This window comes from Notolabrus celidotus, chromosome 8, assembly GCF_009762535.1.
Source record: "Notolabrus celidotus isolate fNotCel1 chromosome 8, fNotCel1.pri, whole genome shotgun sequence".
Lineage (NCBI taxonomy): Eukaryota > Metazoa > Chordata > Actinopteri > Labriformes > Labridae > Notolabrus > Notolabrus celidotus.
Window position 1 is genome coordinate 6991541 of NC_048279.1, and position 23170 is coordinate 7014710.

General features: G+C 39.6%; 1 non-coding gene across 1 annotated transcript; it reads right to left on the reverse strand.

The window, feature by feature from the left end:
* Window positions 1–1120: 1120 nt before the first annotated feature.
* On the reverse strand, window positions 1121–1202 carry trnal-uag. The gene has a single exon. It is a non-coding gene; the product is annotated as a tRNA-Leu (tRNA).
* Window positions 1203–23170: the final 21968 nt, after the last annotated feature.

The window sequence follows — 23170 nt, forward strand, 5'->3', positions numbered from 1 at the left end:
AACCAGGGCATATAATGGGCAAACTAAAAAGTTGTCTGTAGTGCTAGCCTGAGTGACTCTTCAGAAGTAGTGGCATATGTATAAAAAGGGGCTAGCAACAACTCTAGGGAAGCTGTTTATAGATTTGTTGACTCTGCTGCTATTTTTCACAACACTGTCATTTTACCTTGTAACTTTGTTTCCCAGAGCTCCGCTGAATCTTTCTTTATTTGTTTTCCTTTCTTGTTTCAGTGTCAGGCTTCAATTATTAATCCCTTTTACTTTCTAGACTTATATGAACTTATTTCTGTCATTGCACTGCTGCAACAACCCATTCCCCGCTGGGGATCAATAAAACTTTATCTCATCTTCTATCTTATCTTGGATTATTCAGACCACCTGGGGAAGCAAGAAATATACACCTTTATTATATTGTAATTTATTCCCAAGCATGCTGCTCCGAGTCCTCTCAGTCAGTGACTTCTTTCGCAGCGGCACAACATCTCTCCCTCGGCTGAAGCACAGCGCACGGGCAGGCCGGAGTGACAGTGAGTTACTATGGTTACAGGGGGAGACAACACAGTGGGTTTGTATTTATAGATGTTTGGGACGGTCATTAAGGCAGCTGTAAAGCCAATAGACGAATATATTTTCACCTCTGCCTATCCAGGCAAATCACAGAGCACACAAGTTTGTATCAAATATATTATTTTATTTGCAAGCAACAAGTATTTGTACACCACATGTTTTAATTTCAATGCAAACACAATATTTATGACATAAATAACTATTTTTCTGAGCACAGAGGTGTCACATTAAACAAATAATGGCTTTTACAACACACACTTGATCACAGTGAGAAGGCAACACTGGGCAAACTTTTGACAGGCCTTCTCCTTATGAGAAAGCTGTGGTTGGCTTATGGTAATGGTGGGATTTGAACCCACACCACCTGAGAGACTTGATCCAGCGCCTTAGACCACTCGGCCACACTACCTTGCACTGCTTGATACTAGTGTAGGCTCTTCTGTAGGCCGTTAGTGTCGTTGCGCCACATTTATCCAGCCCACTACACCTGATGTTGCTAAAAGGGCAAAATGGTGATGGGCAATGACACTTGGAGACAGCAATGGTCATTAAATGGCAGTGGTGGGATTTGAACCCACGCCTCCTGAGAGACTGGAGCCTAAATCCAGCGCCTTAGACCACTCGGCCACACTACCCTGATGTGCGCATATCCAGTTTCAGAGGACCGATGCGCCGGGTATCATGAGATGTTTCATCAATTAGCTGGAATATCCAGGTTGCTGCAGCAGCACTTGCAAAACGCAATGGCTATGGCTCTGGGTTATGGGTCCAGCATGCTTCCGCTGCGTCACTCTGCTCGTCAGTCCATGGGTTTAAGCTTGCAACTGAGTGCATTTATTTTCATGTCTCAAATATGCTTTATATCGATCACACAAACCCACACCCACGTCAGATTTGATGGAAACAGTTGTTTTTTAGTGCATGAATTAACTTTTTGTTGCCAGAAGTAACCGTATTGAGTGAGGGGTGGTTTTGCTTTGCTCAGCTCTATCCAGGCTGACAGGTCACCGTGGTAATGACTGGTCTATCACAAGGTAGCCACACCCTAAAGAATTCTTATACTTATCTTTATGTGGGACTACATTTACTGTATTAACATCATGATCTATTGAAATGTTGCACACTTGGACACAATAAGGTGATTTACAGGCGTGCATGGATTTTATAATAACTTTAACTCCAACTCTTTTTCTGGAAATACACAAATACAAGCATACGCATGACACACGTGTTCACTCAATCACACTGTGATTGGTCTCTGTCGGTGCTGTACTTCACACTCATACTTTACAATATTCTGCACACTAACACAGATAACATCAGAGCAGATTACAGATGGTTACACTACTGAATTTCTAGCTAGCAAATTGGACAGGTGTGGCACTTCAAAGTCTTCTGATTAACCTGCAAAACTCGACATGAAGTATTTGCCTGAACAGAAGTCTGGTTTCTCCCGTACACAATATACATCTGTGTCGCTACATCACGTATGCTCGACTGTAAAAACAGAAGTACAAGCACACCAGCTTAGCGTGGCAGCATAATGCGGAACATCCCAGTCTGAATAATGTGTGTGCATCCTAAAGACCCCTGAGCTGCCTCAAAATGCCTGCGTAAGCTTTACTCATCCCAACCACAAAAAAACCTACTAAATATTATAACTTAATATGACATGTGCTTTGGAACATGCATATTTACCACTGGACAACATTAAAAACAAAACATGTGAGTGGGGGGTGTCAGTGTGCAAAATAGTGTCTATATGTTCATGCCTCACATTATTACAGGTCCCACAGATAAATACATGAAAGTAATGACTTAGTCCATAAAAGCAGTTTGCATTGACTTCCCTTTTGAAAGTAAGCTCTGAAGTCCACTTCATATACAGTCTATGGTCACCGACCAGCAGAGTAGCTACTTCTATAATTGATCCGTGAATCAATTATCAGATATTAACTCATCTATTTATTCTAAGGTTTTGAATGCCCTTCCTTGATAAATGTAATTTTAATCTTTTATTCTGTATGTGAAGAGTGAAGTCACAGATATGCAAATTAGCTTAGTGTGTTTTATCAACATTATTTTATCAAGGCTGCTTGGCTGATCCCCTGATGTCTCGTTACCTCTAGTGAAAATGATGCAGGTGTACAGTGTCGGTTTCATACACTGACATCTTTCGTAATGACATGTCTGATACCTCCATGCACCCCCACCTTCCAAATCTTGACCATGATGTATCTGTAAAACCATCCTGTTTTCCTCTTATCGCTCACATATGACAAAACATTTTGCAAGACATTTAAATTGTTTTCATAATCTTATTACATTGCATTAAAACAGCACATGCTTCAAGTTGTGATACATAGGGTTCTTTGAAAAAAGTTACAAGTGAACACTGTTATTATTAGCTAGCTGAAACAGAGATGCTATCGCTTTTCATTACTATACAAGCAGCAGATCAATTAGTTTGTCAAAGTTTCTGGTAATGCTTCAGGGCTTAATACTTTTATAGTACATTACTATGTTTTATACTGAGAAGTCCATTCTCAGTCGACGCTGCTCATCAAACTGCACAGCAACACAGTTACACAGCAGAAATGTCAGGTGGGTGGATCGTACCATGTTTGAACTGTGTCTTTAAAAGGTTACACTTTCAGCAGGAATTTACAGAATATATAAGACATGTTATCCAAATGTGTGCGGCTGTATCTGCTCCACATGTCCAAAGTTATCCCAGAGTTATCTATCAATAATGGACTGTTGATGTATTTTTACATCACAGAAATTAAGTATATAAAAACTGTATTACACACCATTGTGTAGTAAATTGCTAATTTATTCTAATGGAATATCCAAACGTTAGGTTGTAAACATTCAGCATGAAATAAAACGTCTGTTCGGGGCAGTTTCGTCTTGACTAATCTGCTTTAAGTAAAGATTACAGTGTCTCCAGTCTTACAGACAGCGTGACTCAACATCTGAAAAGGCATGTTCTCCATAGTCTACTGTGTTTACTATGCAAATATGACACCACCGTGTCACTCAGCAGATGAACTGTTTTGCTGTTCAGGGGGGGGGCAGACAACAAACAGTGTCTCCGACTTTTAAATCATGTTATTATGTTCACAGTAAAAACAACATGTTTCCAGAACAGTGGGTGTAGAGTGTGAGCTGCTGAGAGAAAGGGAGTGTTGGGTGTCTATACTGAAAGGCTCCGAAATCGACATCTACTGGAGGCCACTGGAGCGTAAAAACATTTTGTCCTCCTGTAATCTCTTTTGGAAGCTGAAAGGGAGGAAAATGATTATATTCTCGGCACACTGAGGTCCATTATTCAGAGGCCTGTGATTGTGGGCTTGAGAGCTCTTAAGCATAAACTGTAATAAAAAAAGGCCTAAAGCATACGTCAAACAATAAAGGCTTGAAATACATAAGTGCTTTGGAAATTGAATACAAAATTAATTGTTAAATGTTTGCAGAGACCTGTGTATTATGTACAATACAATATGATATCAGTCATAAATCTAACTTTCAAGGTTGTCAGATATTTTGAGACTCACAAATATGCTTTCATATTTCAAAATCACAACCGGCCTTCACTGGAAAAATATGTTGTTCACAAAGTTCTGGAAAGATGTCTAAGGGGAATTCAAAAAGTTATTCCAGAACAAAACTAGTCAAGATGATGTCCAAATACATTCAGTTAATTTTATATTTGTGTTTTCAAGCCTTCAATCCCATCTGAGGGACAGGAGTCTCCTTAGATTACTACAAGTGATGTTCTCATGGCTTAAGATATTATTCTCTGGACTTTATGAACACAGTGTCAGTAGTGACGTTTCTTTGACTGGTCTTTTCACCAAGTAGTTAAGTGAATCTTAATCTGCTGGACTTGCTTGTTTGTTGTCTTGATGGTAGTTTGATGAGGACTTATGTCAGTTCATTCACTGGGCAGATTGTTGTCAAGCATGCTGGCTTGATACATGATCAGAAAGAGGAGAAACGTTTTTAACCTCTCCCAGAAAGAGTGTCTCTCAGGTTGTCTTATTGCAGGCTGTCTTCTTAGCACTCTCACTATCCAGTCCCTCCAGGAAGTTGCGATTTCGCGATCGCAACTATCAACGCGAATTCAACCAATCAGCGCGATTTTTTCCCGGCCTTGCAATTTTATACAATCATCGCAACTTTCCCGCAACTTTGACCAATTACCTCAATCTCAGCCCCTGTACGTCATCGGTTTTGTCATCAATTTGACTTCCTTGGAACATAAACGTAAGTCCTCACTTGATCGGCACTTTTCAACAATAAAACACGCACAGAGAACGGGTGAAAAGAGGGGACTGCTGGCAGGACAAGTGACCATGACAACGTTATTATTTATAGATTGAGGGGCTCAGTGTTAGCTTGGTCTCTACCTGCAGCAGGTGTGCTTTATGATCCAGCTCTCCCCGCCTCCATGCATCTGTCTCATCTTCATTGATGATTTTTACCCCCGGTGTGCGTTAGTGACAAAGACACAACCGGGGGTCGTCTGTTTAATATTTGACGTTTGACGTTGTTGCCGCTCTCACCGTAAAAAGCTCTGCATCTACAGCTTGATTTAATCCAGTTTGGTGATACATCAGACACATTTAGTAGGTTTTGATCAACTCATAGTCATCACAGATGCAGATTCATTTCAGAGTGCGTGAACTGCCTGTCAAGTGCCTCTGTCACTGCGAGGTGCATTCAGGGACTGTCGTAAATGTGCAATACAGACCTTTCATGGCATTTTTCTGTGAATCGAGAGAATAAAAATACAATCAGTGGCCACATCAAGAATGTTTTCTAAAAAAAACTGTAATTTAGCATTTTAACTTGCCCCTGAGATGTTATTGGAAAAAAAAAAAAAAAAAATCTCAACTTTCCTCTCAATTTTTTCAAAAAGCTGTCGCAAAATCAGGCTTTTTGGGCCGCAACAATCACAAAAAAATCCTGCGAAATCCTGGAGGGACTGACTATCATTATAGATCACTTAGTCCTGCCCCTCTGTACACTGTTACACCTATAACCCTGGACTTCCACCAAGTCTGGTCCCCGATCTCCCCGGTCCCCGGTCTCCGATCCGCTGCTGTCCGGCTCCGTGCTCTCTCGTCTGTCAACACCCACTGGTTGTGTTTTCAGTATGCAGCATGGAGCAGGACTGCCTGACAGGTGGAGTCATGTGACTGAGGTTTTCCTGCGGTAATTACTGAATGAAGGACTCTCCTCCTCCTCTCCTCATCCATGTTGTCTTTCTGGTCCTCTGAAAACCTCTGACCTGTTGACTCCAGGCCTGGCTCCGCTCATCATGACGGTTTGTTGTTGTAGTTAAGTGAAATACGATCTGGTGATAACACAGAGTGTTTTATTCTGAAAATGAACTGTATGTTTTCATTTTGTTTTGGTGTCTGACTTCCTGTCCCACTCCATCTAATTCTGTTGAAATGTATGCGTCGTGCTCCAGCATCTGGCAAAAATAGAAGTCTTGTGTATCTGATCCGGAGGGTTCTGACCTGCCGGATCCAGTGGGAGTTAACACATCGACTAGAATAGAAACCTATCAGATCCGGTGCCGTGACGGATCGGAGATGGACCGGACACGGATCTGGTGGAATTTGGCCGTAACATCAAGCTTGGTACATGTCACAACCTCAGCCAGCTTTTACCTTTCCTGTTACATGTACCTTAATATGCTGTGTGTTAGGCTTGTCTTTGTATCTCCATAGTGTGGCGATAGTGTTGGAGGACCTGTAATAGATATTGTTGTGCTGACTGTGTAGAGGGTGACGTGTCATTCACAAAGCTATTCACCATAAAGCATGGTGATGCCAGTTCTGTTTGACCTGGTTTCACTCTGAGAATTAGCCTAAAGCGAGAAAAAGAGTCCCAGAGAGAGAGAGAATGAGAGACAGAGAGAGAGAGAGAGAGAGAGAGAGAGAGAGAGTGGCCAGACAATGCAGGAGCAACACTCACTGATAAAACCGTCATCTATAGTCTGCGCAAAAAATGTGCAGCTTCTCCTTTTATTGTTGAGACTGGAATGACTTAGTCTGAAATCACATCTTTTGGCCTTTTCATCAAGTTAAACTTGTGAATACTTTCTTACACTGCAAAATAAAGTCCCTTATGTAGGCTTCTTTAAGTGGCACCTGTTTTTACAGTTTCCTTTCCATGAAACACAGACATGGTGAAGGAGATGAGGGAGGAAGGGATACATCAGTAGTAACCTGATGTTATTTGATGAGTAAAATGATGTGCCTAATTGAATTATAACTCCTTTTACACCAATCAGCCATAACATTATGACCGGTGACAGGCGAAGTGAACATCATTGGTTATCTTATTTCAGTGGCTGTCAGTGTCAGTGAGTGGGGTATGTTAGGCAGCAAGTGAACGTTTTGTCCTTGAAGTTGATGAGTTTGAAGCAGAAAAAAAGGGCACGCTTCAGGATGTGAGCGACATTGACAAGGGACAAATTTTGATGGTTGGATGACTGGGTCAGAGCATCCCCAAAAACTGCAGCTCTTGTACGGTTATCTATTTTTATTTTTACTTATTTTATTTTTACTTATTGAAACTTCTTCTTGATTGTACTTATGTCTTGGTCGCTGTAAAAAATGAATCCCCCCTTATCTTATCTTATCTTGTTTCCCGTCTGCAATGGTCAGTATACCCAATGTGGTCAAAGGAAGGAAAACTCGTGAGCTGGCAACAGGGTCATGGGCAACCAAGTCTCACTGATGCACCTGGGGCATAAAGGCCTGCCCATGTGGTCTGATTCAACAGAAGAGCTACTGGAGCTCAAACAGCTGAAAATATTAATGTCTGATCTGAAAGATAGGTGTCAGAACACAGTGTATCACATGTATCAGGGGTTGTAAGGAAACAAAGATGTTTACATTAAAAACGGTTGCTTAATGTACACTCTGACACCAGCTGAGCAGAGCGAGGGGCATTGCACAAGAGGAAACATTTCCATTAACCTGATATTATTTCCCCATTAAAAATTGCTAACCTGCATCCATCGTGACATAAAAAGTATTTTGTTTCCACTGAAAGTTTACCAGAGACTCAAATAAAGAGCTGTGCAATTAACTTCATTTACCAGATAACTGTGCTGGACACAACTTCAGAATAAAAGCATTGTATAAAACTAAAGAATGTCTCCCCACAGATTGGACTTTTGCTTTAAACAATACTCCAAAAAGTCTTCATAGGATGTTTTTCATGCTTATATACAGCTGGTACAAATCTAATAAAGCCCTCAACTTATCATTGTTGGCCTATTCTGACCTAAAAGCAGGTGAGCCTTCTATTCTCTTGATTTTTGTCACGTCAGACAGACGAGATGTGCGTAAGTGGCACTGCTCACGATGACAATCTGGACAGTTTCAGCAGTCAAAGGGATACTAATGTTTTTTGGAAGGGGGGTTGTATGAAGGACTCCTAAGTGTTGATGTTTAGTTCAGTTTTTTCCTTGTGTTTCATGCCTTGGTTTCTCCTGTGATTATTCTGTGTTAGTTATCCTTTGTATCCTTTGTGTGTTTATAGTGATCCATGTCTCTTTTTGTACTTTCCTATGTTTCTTGGTCTTGTGTTCTCTGTTTTCCAGTTCAGATCCCTGTGTTTCCAGATTAGTTACTTTTTGCCCTTGTGTGTTTCCCTCTTTTTGTGATTACCCTCATTAGTTTCACCTGTGTCCTGTGTTCACACCTGTGTTGATGACTCTATGTATTTAGTTCCTCTGTTTCCCCTGTCCCTTGTTGGATCTTTCTTGTGTTCTCTGTGTGTCAGTCTTCCTTGTGTCATTTCAGATTTTTTGGATTTAGTTCTTTAGATATTTCAGTACTTTTATTTGTACCTTTTGTTCTTTTATAATTAAATCAGTTTTATTTTTAAGTCTGCATCATGGGTCCTCCTCCTTTGTTTCTCCACACCGTGACACTTAAGTACATTACCTTAAAGGGACGCTAGTCAGCTCAGCCCCAGTGTTGTGAAGCGTCTGATGAACAGACATTTGGCTATCAACCACTGCAGACGAGATCAACTCCACCATGTCATTTAACAAATTTAATAAACTCAAAAAGAAGCACTATTCTTGGTGTAACTCCATGCTCTATTTGGAAATTTAGCACCGCTTTGGTCTGCTGTCAGCCAGCCCATTAGTTTGTGCACTATTTTTGGATGAGACACATTCATGTTCCTCAGCCTAATTGGGCACAACTATTAAAGCCTCTAAGCGCTTTAATAACTGTGGAGGCTCCATTTGAACGTATCAATATTCTGTGAGCTGCCAATGTCTGTTTAGCTTTCTTGAAATGCGTCCCTGGTTATGCTTGTTAATGTGGTGTTATACTTACTCAAAAATAAGGAGTACAACATACAGTAATAGATGTCATCTCTGTCACAACAGTGAGTACGTTTCAGTACCATCATATTTTAGAGCTTCATGGCACTTTTCTCTGTCTTTATGTAATCAGCAAAACAAATCATGTTATTTTGCAGACTTTATTAATAAATGTATTTAATTCTGCACTTCCTCCTGTCAAACCAAGTGAACTGTTGCCTCTGAAAGGTTTCTAAGGCAACAACAGACGTGCATTCCATGCTCTGGTGCCTGGTGACTGACAGTAAGCAGACAGAAAAGTGAATGCAGCATTTATATAAAAGTACTTTGACTCTGACAGTCAAACAAGAACAACACTTCTGTTCTTCTGCTAAAGGTTCTCGCTGTTTTGAGAGCTCTCACTGCTGCAGTTGAAGACAATAACAGCGGAATTAAAATGGGAAGTGACAACTAAAACATCAAGAATCCAAAGCAGACTGTGATTATAATTCTCAGAGATTTTCATGAAACAGATTCACAGTATGTGAAGCACAACATGAAGACTTTCTAACTCAGCACCAGGGCACCTACACATCAGTGCAGTGAAATCTAAATCTCTTTGGCCCACTTTGAGAGTTATAATTTTAGATGCAGCACTGCAGCGAGGTGCTAAAGCCAAAGGCCTCTTCAAGTGCCAGTGAGAGGCAGATGAAAGAGCTGCATGGAGCAGAAAATAAAGATTAGCTTGAAACAGGAGTTCACATTCAGTTAGTTCTTTATTTGTAATCAAACTTGAGACATTACTTTCCAATTACACATCTGATTTTTCTGTTAAATCGTTTAATTACCATTTATTTTACACTCTAAATTACTTGTTAATTCCAGCTGGATTCCCTGCGACAATGCAGGATATTTGTCTTTGTTAGAAACTCCTTGAATAACAACTTTTGTAGTTATTTCTCTCCCAATTAAGTTTTACATTCCTACGTTTGGCCCTGTTACTTCATTTACAGCTGAATATATGAATACAACTATTTTAGCACAGTACCTTGAAAAAGGTTGAAAAAGTTTCTGACTGACTGTAACGACAGAGTCAAAAAGACAAACCCTGGAGCTCCTCTACATGCAGAGTGCTAATAATGGAAATGCTGTGACACCGACTGCACCGATAATGACTTATTTGGCACATGGGGACACTTAGTACAGCTGGTAGCCCAGAGTTCATATATAACTCATTTGGATGGATTATCTGAAATTGAAATACTAGGAGCCAGCAGGAATCTGTCACTAATTCACTGTGATGGACCAACTCCAAGAAGTGTCTCTGCATGATATCATCAGTTTATGTCTTGTTACTTGATAAGCTGCTTATTTCTTAGAGATCCTGAAAAACACAGTTTGAGACTTACTGATATGTCACTGACCCCCTTCTGTTTGGAAATCATTGTTTCTGGAGGGAACTTAAGAAACTAAATCTTTATGGACATCAGACCAACTGGTGAACTTGGTGAACTGTGACAGGTTTCAAGAACATATACACTTTGGAGCTGCCAATTTTAGGCTCACTCTCCAGCTCTCTACATTCATGAAGCTGGAAAGGTTAAAAACAGATTATGAGTTTCTATTTTTGGTCATTTCATTAATAGTTGATTGGGGTAACCTGTCCTTCCTCAACATAAGTGTCTGTTTACTCAGTCAAGAACAAATCAAAATAGGAAACTACAAATCCCTAGGACCAAAAATAAAAGAAAACACTTTTCAATTAACATCTCTTACATTTTTTTAAAATCAAATAGATGTTTGACTTTGAAAAGAGACTTCAAGAGTTATTGAATAAAGGTTGAATTTCCATTAAACTACACGGAGATAATGGCAGAGACCGATAGAGACATGGAGAAAATGACTTTTGGAAGTGTGAGAAAGAGACACTAACAAGACAAACAATATTAAGTCACTCAGTTGAGGTTGCACTGTCATGTTTTTAGCTGTCAGAATAATCACGATGACATGTTATGTTTATCTTGCACAAGGTTGCCGCGCCCATGCAAATTGAATAAGCAGAGAATAACCAGGACTGAGTAACAGTTCAACTCAACCTGATCTCATCAGGTATATCTTATTCCCATAAATGTCTTTACCAGCCAGAAAAATACAATGACCATTATGATGATGATGATTATTACTGTGATGAGTATGATGATGTTGATTCTTCTTCTTCTTCTTCTTCTTTACTTTATTGTATTTTATTTATTTATTATTATTATTATTATTATTATTATTATTATTATTATTATTATTATTATTATACTGGTTACAAAAGCCAAAGCTTCATGGAAACTGAGGCCAACCCATGGACTTGGTAAACTCTTACAGCCATCTTCATCAGGAAAATCAAACATTATCTTAATAAATAACATCATGAAATCACTTTTTAAATTATGTTTATTTAAATGCTGATTCTTTCTTCATGTAGACTTTAGTGGGATATTTGAAATAATAGAGTGTATGAAAACAACAAGGTAGATTTTTCATTGAAACTCACTCAAAAAAAAAATAACGTAACAGAAAATGTTCCACATGAACTAATACAACCAATGTACTGTATTTGGAAGTTGTTTAGTTTAGTTATTAACTCTTTTTAGCTTGTTTTGAAAACTTTAATTCTTCATGGGTGTATTCTCCTTTCATTTTCTTTGCTTAAGAGAGCTGTGTGAAGGTTTTCTGTTAAATCCCCAACATTATGATCTGGCACTTGTTAACATTTGCAGAGGCTGGCAGTCAATATTGGTTGGATTGCTTGGTTAATATGCTTGGTTAATACGCTGGCTAGTTAGCTTGCTAACAAAGCCAAAAGCCAACTGTTTGTTGACAGAGCCTAATGCTCTTAAGCTGTGTACATCTGCTGAGAAAGCGAATGAGTCATATCATAGAACTTTAAGCCCCCTTTGCTTTGATCAATCCCCTGTAAATGTTAATTTCCTGCCAACTGGGTACTGATTTTGGATTTGTTGAAGGTCTCTACTCCACCTTCTAGTCCAGACCTATCCAAATAGCACTTCAAAGTATTCACTCTGTCAGCAGCATCAAGCAATAACCTAAAGTAGACAATCTGAATGATTTAATTTAACTGAGACTAAATTAATTTCGATGACTACTTTATTACATTTAATTGATACCTGTAAACATTATTTAACAAGTGTAGGACATATCCATAGCCATTCATTAACACAATACTGTGTGAGTAATTTATATGTAAGGCCCTCAAGCTATTGAAGCTGAACAGCCCTGTCTTAGTGTGACGAGTAGACCATTGGAATCCATGTAGGGTGGAAACACCCTTGTTTACATAAAGGGACTTTCCCTGGTTGCAGTTTTAGTTATGACAAAAGAAAAACACAGGAAGTCATGGGATGTAGCACTGAGAATGGGAAGTTGTTTAAAGGTGGTTCAGTTGAAAATATAAATAAAACAAACACATGACTTTGATCCTAGGAACACACAGGTTTATGATGCAGGTCTTACATCAGTTGTTATGAAGTTATGGTGTGACAGAATGCAACTTCACTTTCTCCTTGTATAGTTACTCTGAGGTACAGTTTTTAAAAACGATCTGTTTTTCTTGACCGAGTAGTTTAGGTGCCGAAAACCTTTCAAACTACCACTATCCTATATCATAAATATCATGTGTATTGTTGTTGCATGTTAAATATGTGTCAACATAATTACATCTGTTCCTTCAGTGATAACCTGAGATGCATGATACAAGTGATTTATTAGAAGGTGCAGTCATTGGAAATGTTTTGGTACCATGGTCATTTAATATTCTGATAACATCAGAGGCGTGTGCACTTTGCCACCGTTTGTGCAGATTGTTTTTCTTGGCTTAATTATCAATCATGTATTACCTAGTAATTGGTTCTGATTGGTCCAAACCCCATAACAATGGTGATTAATTTTCAACAGCAAAAGCAACACGAGGGACAACCTGACCACACCTGTCATATCAAATCTGCAGACGGTCCAGCACATTTGTCCTCTGCCTGTTGAAAAAAAAACATCAGTTGTTGTTAGCATCTTCTAATCAGTAAACATTGTGGCACAAAACATTGGTGTCCTCTCAGGCGGGTCTTGAGAGTGGGAAAATAATGACAGTTAGCATGCACAGATGTGAGAGCAGCCTGAGGAGCTACTGGACCCCAACCATCTCTGTGGAGCAAGATCTTGTCCTGCAATCCAGACAATGGCAGCAGAGCTGGTGAGAGCATCTCTAAGCTGCTGATATCTGCAAAAAATAAAAAATAAAACCACAGGCGGTAGTAATAATAGCAATAAATTGTGACATTTGGCTCATTTGTGTTTTAAAGGTGTCACCTGCAAGGAGAGCTGAATGAGGACAGAAGTTTGAAGTATCAACAGAAAGTCCTGTTCACGTTGTCAAACATTACCTTCAGTGGAAATTATCTTCTTATGTTCATTATAACAAATAAGGAGGCTAACCTAACAGATGTGACCTTTTCATTGATATGTACAGTTGGTTCAGAAACGTTAACACAGAACTTCCACCAGATCCAGTGTCCGATCCATGTCTGATCAACTACGGTCCGGCTCTGTGCTCTCTCATCCGTCAACACCCACCGGCTTTTTTTTTCATTTTCAGAACGCAGCACAGAGCCGGACCGCCAGCAAAAATAGAAGTCTTGCGTATCTGATCCATTGCATTCCGACCTGCCGAATCAGAGATGTGGCCAGAACGCAACGGAGCGGATCCAGTAGAAGTTAACTGATTGATCAGAATAGAAAACTATCAGGCTATCCTGTGCGGTGACGGATCGGAGACGGACCGGATACACTAATTTGGTGGAATTTGGCTGTAACTCATCCCACAAGAAAGCTGATGAGAATACCTTGCTATAGATCTGTTAAAATGTGAGGGACTTAACTTAATCATTTAATACAAATAAAATCATATTTAAATCAGTAATTGTTATATATAATAGGCAAGATGAATGGTGAAAGGGTGGACATGCAAATTAGAATCCCAACAGAGTGAGCAGGACCACAAAGCAAAGCAGAAAGCTCTCTCTGTGTGTTTTCTACTTCTGCTCTCTCTTATTTTGATTAAAACTTGCACACTGAAACAATAAGTGAGTGCATAAGCTTCCTACCTTCATTCAAAGAGCAGTCTGACTCTGGACCCACAGTACTGCTGGAGTGTATCTATAGGATGCCGAGGTCACAGCAAACTGCCTCTGTAAATACCACCACATGGCTGAGAGAGGCCGTTGTCATTTTCATTGAGTGGAGAACATGTATACAGTCTAACATGCATAACAATGAACCACGAGAGGTTTACTTTCAGGCGGAGTGCAGGACATTAATTTATATGTAAATTTGTCATTTAGATAGCTCTCCATACAGTATCATGCTCCTGAAGATTAATTCATGATCTGTATCTGTACTGTATCCAGCGCCTCCACATGTGCTCTGCATATCTCTCCTCTCACACACAATCCCTCTATTGACATGATTCCTCTGCATTTTCACATAGAAAGAGGGCTTTCTTTGAAGCAACCAATTATATCTTCTTTCTCAATCACATTAGTAACATGGGTGACTTCCTTTAGATCTTTATGAATTAATTATTTTGAATCCTTTGATGGCACACACACACACACACACACACAGAAACACACACTCAAACACGCACAAACACGCACAAGGAATTAGTGATGGCTCATGTAAATGACTCAGTGTTTTGTTCTGCGGATGTCCATCCATCATCTCTCTTTTGACAAGACTTTGACAGATATGTACATAAATATTCAGACCATGCCGAGGAGACGAACACAACCCTTTAATGGAGGAACACAAACACGGGGACACCATCCCGTGGGTTCCTGCATATAGACTTAAGCAAAGACATCCTTGAGCAAACAGGCATGCACAGGATTACCTAAGGTCACATAGGCTTATTGATTTTGCCACATCATACGCGTATTCGAGGATAAAAAAACCCAAACTATATAGTTAATTTAATCACGCATGAAAGTGCTTTCCCTGGGCTATAAAAGGCAATAGGGCGTCAGCAAGAGATAAAAAAGGAGGATTAAACATATGCTTCGTTTTACTGTAGAGCATCTTTGTCTGGCTACATCGCATATGATTAAATATACGCAGATTCAGATAGATCAGATCCTTGTAATTACCCATTTATATGCAAGTGTGAGAGTGTGCGTGAAATATGTTCTAGTGCATCATGTGTGCTTGTATTTTTGGCGACATGTCTACTAGGTCCCGTGTTACAGTTGATTTAAATAACTACCTAAAGCAGTATAAGCTATGTTATTCATTATTTAAAACCTGTATTAAAGCACACCTTTTAGGACATATTTAAATTGTTCCTCTATTTACTGTAGTGACATTTTACAGAGACAAACTGTGCTTTTTTTTTTAGCTGTCTATTGTTTGCCCTGTGATAGGCTGGCAACCTGTCCAGGGTGTACCCTGCCTTCCACCCAAAGTCAGCTGGGATTGGCTCCAGCCCCCTTGACCCCGAACGGGATAAGCGGTCAAGATAATGGATGAATGGATGGATGGGTAGGTGGATGGATGGATGGATGGATGGATGGATGGATGGATGGATGGATGGATGGATGGATGGATGGATGGATGGATGGATGGATGGATGGATGCATGGATGGATGCATGGATGCATGGATGCATGGATGCATGGATGGATAGATGGATGGATAGATGGGTGGGTGGATGGATGGATGGATGGATAGATAGATGGATGCATGGATGGATAGATGGATCCATGGATGGATAGATGGATGCATGGATGGATAGATGGATGCATGGATGGATAGATGGATGCATGAATGTTATTAAATATGCAGGTTAATATTTCACAAACATTTTACAAAAATCATAGACTTTATAGAACATTTGTTTCTGAAGCAGGGTTTTGAAGCCTTCGGTCCAGTGACATATTCAAATGCTGACTCAACTCATTTTTCGACAACCATGAGGAAAGATACCTTTGATGCCTTTAATTAATTAGGCAAAACTTTTAAGTACAATATCTTCAAAAATAATGACTTATAATACAGTGTGTGCTGATAGAGAAATTAGCTATTCAGACCAAGAAGTTTCTTTTGAACCAGGCTGTAAACATGTTTATTATTGTTGTAGAGATCATCTTTAATGGGTGTGTATGTGGTTTCCAGTGCTTCTACAGCCAGCCTTAATCGGACGCTTCAAATTTGAGGCTGGCTTTAGCTCTGCGTTCATTTCTCAAGGCAGGTTGCTGCTTGACAAAAATAGGGTCATCTAAAAATTATGATACAGAGGTAAAGTTGGACTGCAAAACAGTCAAAAAAACTGTAACCATGACAATCTTGAACAATAACTTTTTAATTATATTTTAAATATAATATGTTTGCATTGGTACTTTTAATTAAAGCCTTAACACAGGCAGGTGTGGCAGTTGCGTTAACCAGCAGCAGGACGAACTGCTGTTAGTAGCGTCTCTCTCATACTTTATGTTGGTGTTTCTGTGAAGCGGCAGCATGGCGTTTATGTTTACATTTTACAGCCATGCTCAGTCTCTGGAAATATGTGTGTAGTGGTGTGAGATACAGAAACGGAGACTATTGCGAATGTTTTCTTCTTCTTTTGCTATTTAATGCAGTTAGCATTCTTATTCTTCTGTTTACTAATGTGACTAGCAAACAGCTTTAAGACGCCCTATAGCCACCGTCTGCGGGAACACCGTATTACAACCAGGCACCTCTAAAAATGTTGAAAAATTGTACTTTTAAAATGAGAAAATATTCAAAGCAACACTTCCATTTTTTACAAAGGGAATGAATATTAGAATATTCAAAAATCATGTCCATCCCTAGTAAATACAAATGATCAAACTGAGACTCAGGAATTCTGGTTCTTTTTCGGGATTAAACCCAAACCATAAAGTGTTTCTGACAAACTTACCCAAGAAGTTAATGTTCATAACCCAAAATTTTATGGTTTAACATGTGCCAAAGCGTGACAACAGACACTTTGATTTTAAAACAGAGTGTACTCACATGGTAGAAAGTCAGATAACTGACCTTGAAGAGAAGCACAGTGAAAATTCATCCATGTTTGTCTGTCCCTGGACTGTTTTTTGAGATGATAATGGCTCAGTGAATCACTTTACTCAACAGGCAATTGGTTTGTTTTATATTTGGTGCTGAGCAGGTTGTCTCTTCACTTATTAGAACATTGTACCCCCCAAAACATCTGCCTTCTTATAGTAAAATCAATGCTATGAGTGTCAGTTTACACCAAAACATCAACTCTTCACAGGCCTTTAAAGACAGTAAAACACTGAGAAGAAATCTGGCATTTGAGGATTACTCTCTTTCATATTTTCATGATTTGTAATTGCTCCTTTGATGCATAAGAGGCACACTCATTCTCTAACACTGCTTACACAATGACACAATCAATGGAGCATTCACACAAGTATAGCAGTACCATGAATGCAGATGCAAATCAAATCAGTACGAGAGAAAGCGGGAAGATAACAGCTTGCAGGGTGTGTTGTAATTCCCCGAGTTTGTATTGCAGCATGTGGTAAAAAGACAATAGATTAAAGATCTTCATTACAGGGCACACTGGTGCACGAGCTACAACCACGAGAGGATGATAAAAGAGAGAGCAGAACAAACAAGAATTAAAGATGGGATGGAGGAGTGAAAGAAGTAGGAGAGCACTGGAGGACAGAAGAGTAACAGGAATATGAACTGCCTCTGTAAAAACACAGAGAAAAACACTCTCCATACACACTCAGAGACCCTGTTCACATGCACACTGATTTCATGGGTGGGCCTCAGTATACACAAACACACACACACACAGTTGCAGGAAAACGTTCAACACACACACACAAACACACACACAGATAGAGAGCATTTGGAAGCTTGTATAATTCTCTCTGTGGGTGTCAATTAAATCTCTCAGCTCTGTCAACAGCACGCACACAGGCACACACACACACACACACACACTCTTTCAACAGCTAGTGCATCGTCAACACCGGCTGGCTTGGCAAGCTAGAGAGAGAGGGAGAGAAAAAGAAAGAGAGAGAGACAGAGAGAGAGGGAGGGAGAAGAGGTGTTGGAGAGGGAAAAAGAGATAATAGATAGAGGACTGGTAATATGAGAGCATGAAAGCACTGCAGGTAAGAGGAGGAAACACTGCGGCGTACACACACACACACACACACACACACACACATATGATTACAAATCGCTGCATGGTGTCAGTGTGTTCAAATGCTGCAAAGGCACGCACTGATATGAGCAAATGAGCTATAGGTGCTGTATGCCAAAGTATTTACTCACACACACATACACACACACACACACACGCACACCACATCCCCAGCTACAAACTAATAGATCAAAACAGTTATTATAAAACGCAACTCGTCTAACTTCTCAGTGAGGAGCTGCATTTTAAATATTTTGTAATATAGATACTCAAACAGTAACAGCAAACACTGCACAGCTACAACATGGAGCCAGTTTAACCGCTGTTTTCCTGAGACGTGCTTCATGACGTAACACGATGTCAATCATGTCTCATGAATGAAAAGCAAACTATGTGCACTAAAAGCTGCACTCCAGCACAGCACTGCACTGCAGCGTGCTGAGCCGAGTGTTCATAGGATATAAGTGCTGAGCTGTTGATCTCACATTGACTTGGTCAGTGATGTCACTCAGTCAGACATTTAAATCATTAGATATTGAGCTCACTAACCTGACACGCCAGATACACTGGACACAGCTGTTGTCATGTAAATACATGAGTCTTGGTATTTTTGTAAGGACTTGCCCATTAAAAGCTGATTGAGTTGCTCTTCCTTTAATAAAGAAATGTTGTCAAACTCTGATAAAAGTGCTGCTATACCTGCATCCACAGGTCCCCATTGTCTACAGGCTTGTAGTCACTTTTTGCTCATGCATTAACTGAGCCCCGCCCATAGCTCCTGCCGCTTTCTCTCAAATGACGCTGATTGGTCTTGTTGTTCCTTAACAGGGCACAAGCGTATCAGCTTGGAGCTTTCAAGATGGACCCGCCTGATGACAAACATGGACTCTGGCCAGTCCATTTGCAAGGTTACATCCTCACTCTTAAGTCATCAAATACAGACTGTTGGTCAGCGGCCTTTCACTCTAAAAAATAACACAACCAACAGATGGCATCCGGAATGTTTTTTTTTTTATTATCTCAAAATAGTTTATTTTACCCATTACAGTAAAAATATTGACAAAAAGAGAAGCTAAACTTGAATTAAAACCTTGAAAATGTAATGAGCGTTCTGCCTTTCTTTTTGCCAGATGACTCCTAAATTAAGGTTTAGTGAACAGTTAATTATCAAAAGCATCAGTAGCAGTAGGTTAATTCAAAATAGCACAGGAAACACAGACACATGCTCCTACAGGTAGACCAATTTTCTGCAGACCAGGGCTGTGTCCAATAACACTGTTTTTTTTGCACTGGCAGCACAATATATTTTCTATTCAAATCCAAAGCAGTTCATTGTTTTCAGCCTTCAGCGTCCTTCTTTTAAAAAGCTAACTTTCATCGCTGCCCTCACAGTTCTCTAAGATGAGAATAGTTAAACCTTTGGTATGTCACTTCCTCTTCACGGACCAATCAAAATAAAGAAGGGGAGGGACTTCTTATATCAGCCTCGTCAACAACAATGGTGGAGGTCCAAACAGAGGAGAGCAGACCACACTTTTGTTAAGGGTATGATTTCCTGTCTTTCTCAGTTCTGCCAGTAAGCTTAAATGACAGTGTGATGCGTTAGAATATTGAAGATAGTTTATAACAATTCAAAAAGAAAAATAAGTTCATGATCTGAAATATTTAAGGACTAAACGTATCATTAAATATTGTGTTGTGTTTTCATGGGGCCCAGAATTTTGAGCAATACCCCTAAAAAAGGTATTAAAGGTGACATATTATGCTCTTTTTTATCAAAATATATTGGTCTAAGAGGTCCCCAAACATTTCTTTAAAGTTTATTGCTCAAAAAACACTTTGAAATCAGATTTTGGCATGCCTGTAAACCCCTCTGTTTTCTGTGTCTGTGCCTTCAAATGAGAAAGAGCTCTCTGACCACGCCCCCTCCTGAAGTGGATGTGCCCTCAGCTCTCCAGCACGTTGATCTAATGTTTACATGTTGGCTGAAGCTGCTCACAGACCTGCGTTACTTCAACCCTCTGAATTTGAATCTGAATCCAGAATCTGGTCCTGACGGAGAGGTGCCTGCAGCAGGACCTTTCTGAACGATTGGTCCCAGATTCTGTCTTTCTTGTTGTCTTATTTGTCAGTATGTCAACGTGTGTCTTGGTACACAGCTACGAACATGTAGCTATGTGGCTATGCTAACTAGCGCTAGCACTTTTACATGAAAAATAAAAATCATCCACTAGATCTGTGGGGAGTAAAACTGACCTTTGTGTTTATTAAGACAGCCTACAACTAGCATGCCTCCCTCCTAAGCTCCTTGTTAGCACACGTGTGCAGGTAATGAAAAACGGAGGCAGACTTGAGGAGTGAACAAGCTCCGAGCTCTGACTCCTTGACAGACCGGATATTGTTGTGACGTTTGTAGACATGCCAGGGACACGTTTCAGGTAGAGAACCATTAAAAAGTTGAATTTGCATGATATGTCACCTTTAAAGGACATAGGCTCTTGTTTGAGTTAAGAAACGATATCACAGTATTGAGAAGTGACAGAAGGTTTATACAAATATATCTAACACAGGTAACAGACACAAAAAGGAAGTTATCTTCAATTATAACTTTTAAGTTTCACACAGGAGTCAAACAGAGATGTCGGTGTTAGTGTAGGTGTCTCTGTCTGGACTCAGCTTTTTCACCAGGGACTCTCATAATTACATTCATTATATTGAGTAAACACATATCACATTGTACTTACTTACTTAATTACTTACTTGTGATTCATTTCAATTTGCAAAATGATATTATCTTGTTTGATTTTTTTCATAAAAGTAGTCAACCTTGCATCGCACAGTGAATCACAGATGTCAAGATCTCTTAGAAATAGTCACACTTGAATATGTTTCAATAAGTGGGTGGCCTCAGTAATTGTGCTGTTCTTCCAAGTTCTGTGGTGTGTTTACCACAGGTTCTCTGCTGAAATCAATACCGTCACCCTGGTTTTATTAATGTGACATTCTGAATATGAAAAGTAAACAACAGTGCAGAGGCAGAGAGGAGAGGAAAATCCTTGAGGGTGCTGGAAACTTTTGAGTGGAAACATTGCCTCTCCTCATCAAGCCTCAGAGAAATACAGATCCACATGTTACTGTAGAATAAGACGGATGTTAAAATTGAGCTTCACCTTGATTTGCTTATGTCCGCTTGACAGTTAACAGCTCAGATCCATATTCCTCCTCGTGACTTAAAAAAAGGTTGGTGATGGTTTTTTTTTACATAAAGGGTTTACGTAATATGCTGAAGGGCAACATAATGAGTAGGTTTCACCGACCTTCATGAGGTTGTTTGATAAAAAGTAAAACCAAACCTTACAATTATGTCATAAAAAGCAACAGAGCCATTTGTTTTCTGCATTTCACCAACGAGACGTAATTTGAAAGCAGAAGGACATAATGTGTTCCCACATCAGCTCGGTAAAAGCTCCATTTAAACCACTGAAATGCATCTACTACTCATAGTATTTTAGGACCCACAGGCTTGTTTTTGCATGACCAACCATCGCAGCAGGTGCTGATTCAGTTTGCGCTCTGGAAATGAGATAAACACATAGAAGCCGATGATGAATGCATAAAATATTTTGATGTATCACAGCAGCAGAGGGTAAACAGGCAGTTCAGGGAAGCTTGAATAATATTTAAGTGACTCATTTCTTTTACATTTCACAGTCATGTTAAAAATGTTTTGTCTTTGAATGAGGATGGGTGGTTTGTGGATTTCAATGATGTGTATCCACTTTAGACTGGCAGGACTTGGTATGTTTATTGGTACATGACTCATAGACTACCCATCATTTAGCCAATGAAATTTGTTTGTGAGCAAATCTGGTTACGAGCCGCCCACATGACATTATTCTGGGGCTGGTTGTCTTGTCACATGTTCATTATGGTAACCCATGGATTAAATTCCCTGGGCCTAGTTTTATACTTGCCTTTATCTTGATGCTCTCTTGAGCTATAGTGCTTGTTAAAGAAAAGGCGAAGGACATATACTTGTATGCAAATTTTGGGCAAACCTTGCAGAATTAAAAGTTAATTCACTAACAGATCAGGGATGAGTCATCCACTGATGAAACCTTGGTGAGGGTTGAGGTTTAAAAGCATTTCCTTTTTAATCCATCACCAGTCTAATGAGTTTACCTTCTTTTAAATCAGCAGTGCAAAAGTATGTCATCACATAACTTATTACATTAACATTAGGTTTATATTTTTTTCTATTAATGAGCCCAGACATTCAACCATGAGCGAATCATGGACTCAGCAGCAAAGGTAAACCTTCCTCTGAAAGAAACAAGTGAGTGATTTTCATTATGACTAACTCAAAGCCAAGGAGCTGCAATCATTATTCCTGGCTTTCTGTTAATAGACATAATTCCTGAGCTGACTCATGACTAATGCGCTGGACAAATGTAGGTTATGCACGCTAACCATCATCATCATACCTTGGTTAAAAGCATGTATAAGTATATGCCCTGAAGGGTCTCCAGAGTATCAGAATAAACCCTTCACTCTTTCTCTGCTGTAACCACTCTGACAGATATCTGGCTCTTAAGCCACTAGCTGCACCATACACTTAGCAATTAGCTTTACTTTAGGAATTGAAGACTTGTGCAGAGTTTGTTTTGTCTTTTCATTGTTTACAGATCTCTGTAGCAGAGGGTGGCACGCTTGAATCAAAGCAGGAGGTTGAGGGCTGTGGAGAAAAGCTTTGGAGACACAAAGATGGGAATAATTTTCCATAAGTTTGTCATTATGAGGGACATCACTCACAGTGCCAAAAATTCAAGCTTTAGCATCAGGTCCTTCATGAACCATTATACTTTTCAAGAAATGAAACATGTCTTTAAATAGCAGATAATAAAGAGCGCTCCACTCTGTGCATTAGTAGGGGACTGCTGTGCATAATAATACATTCGCTGTGTGACCTGTGTATTAATAGGATACTCGCCATGT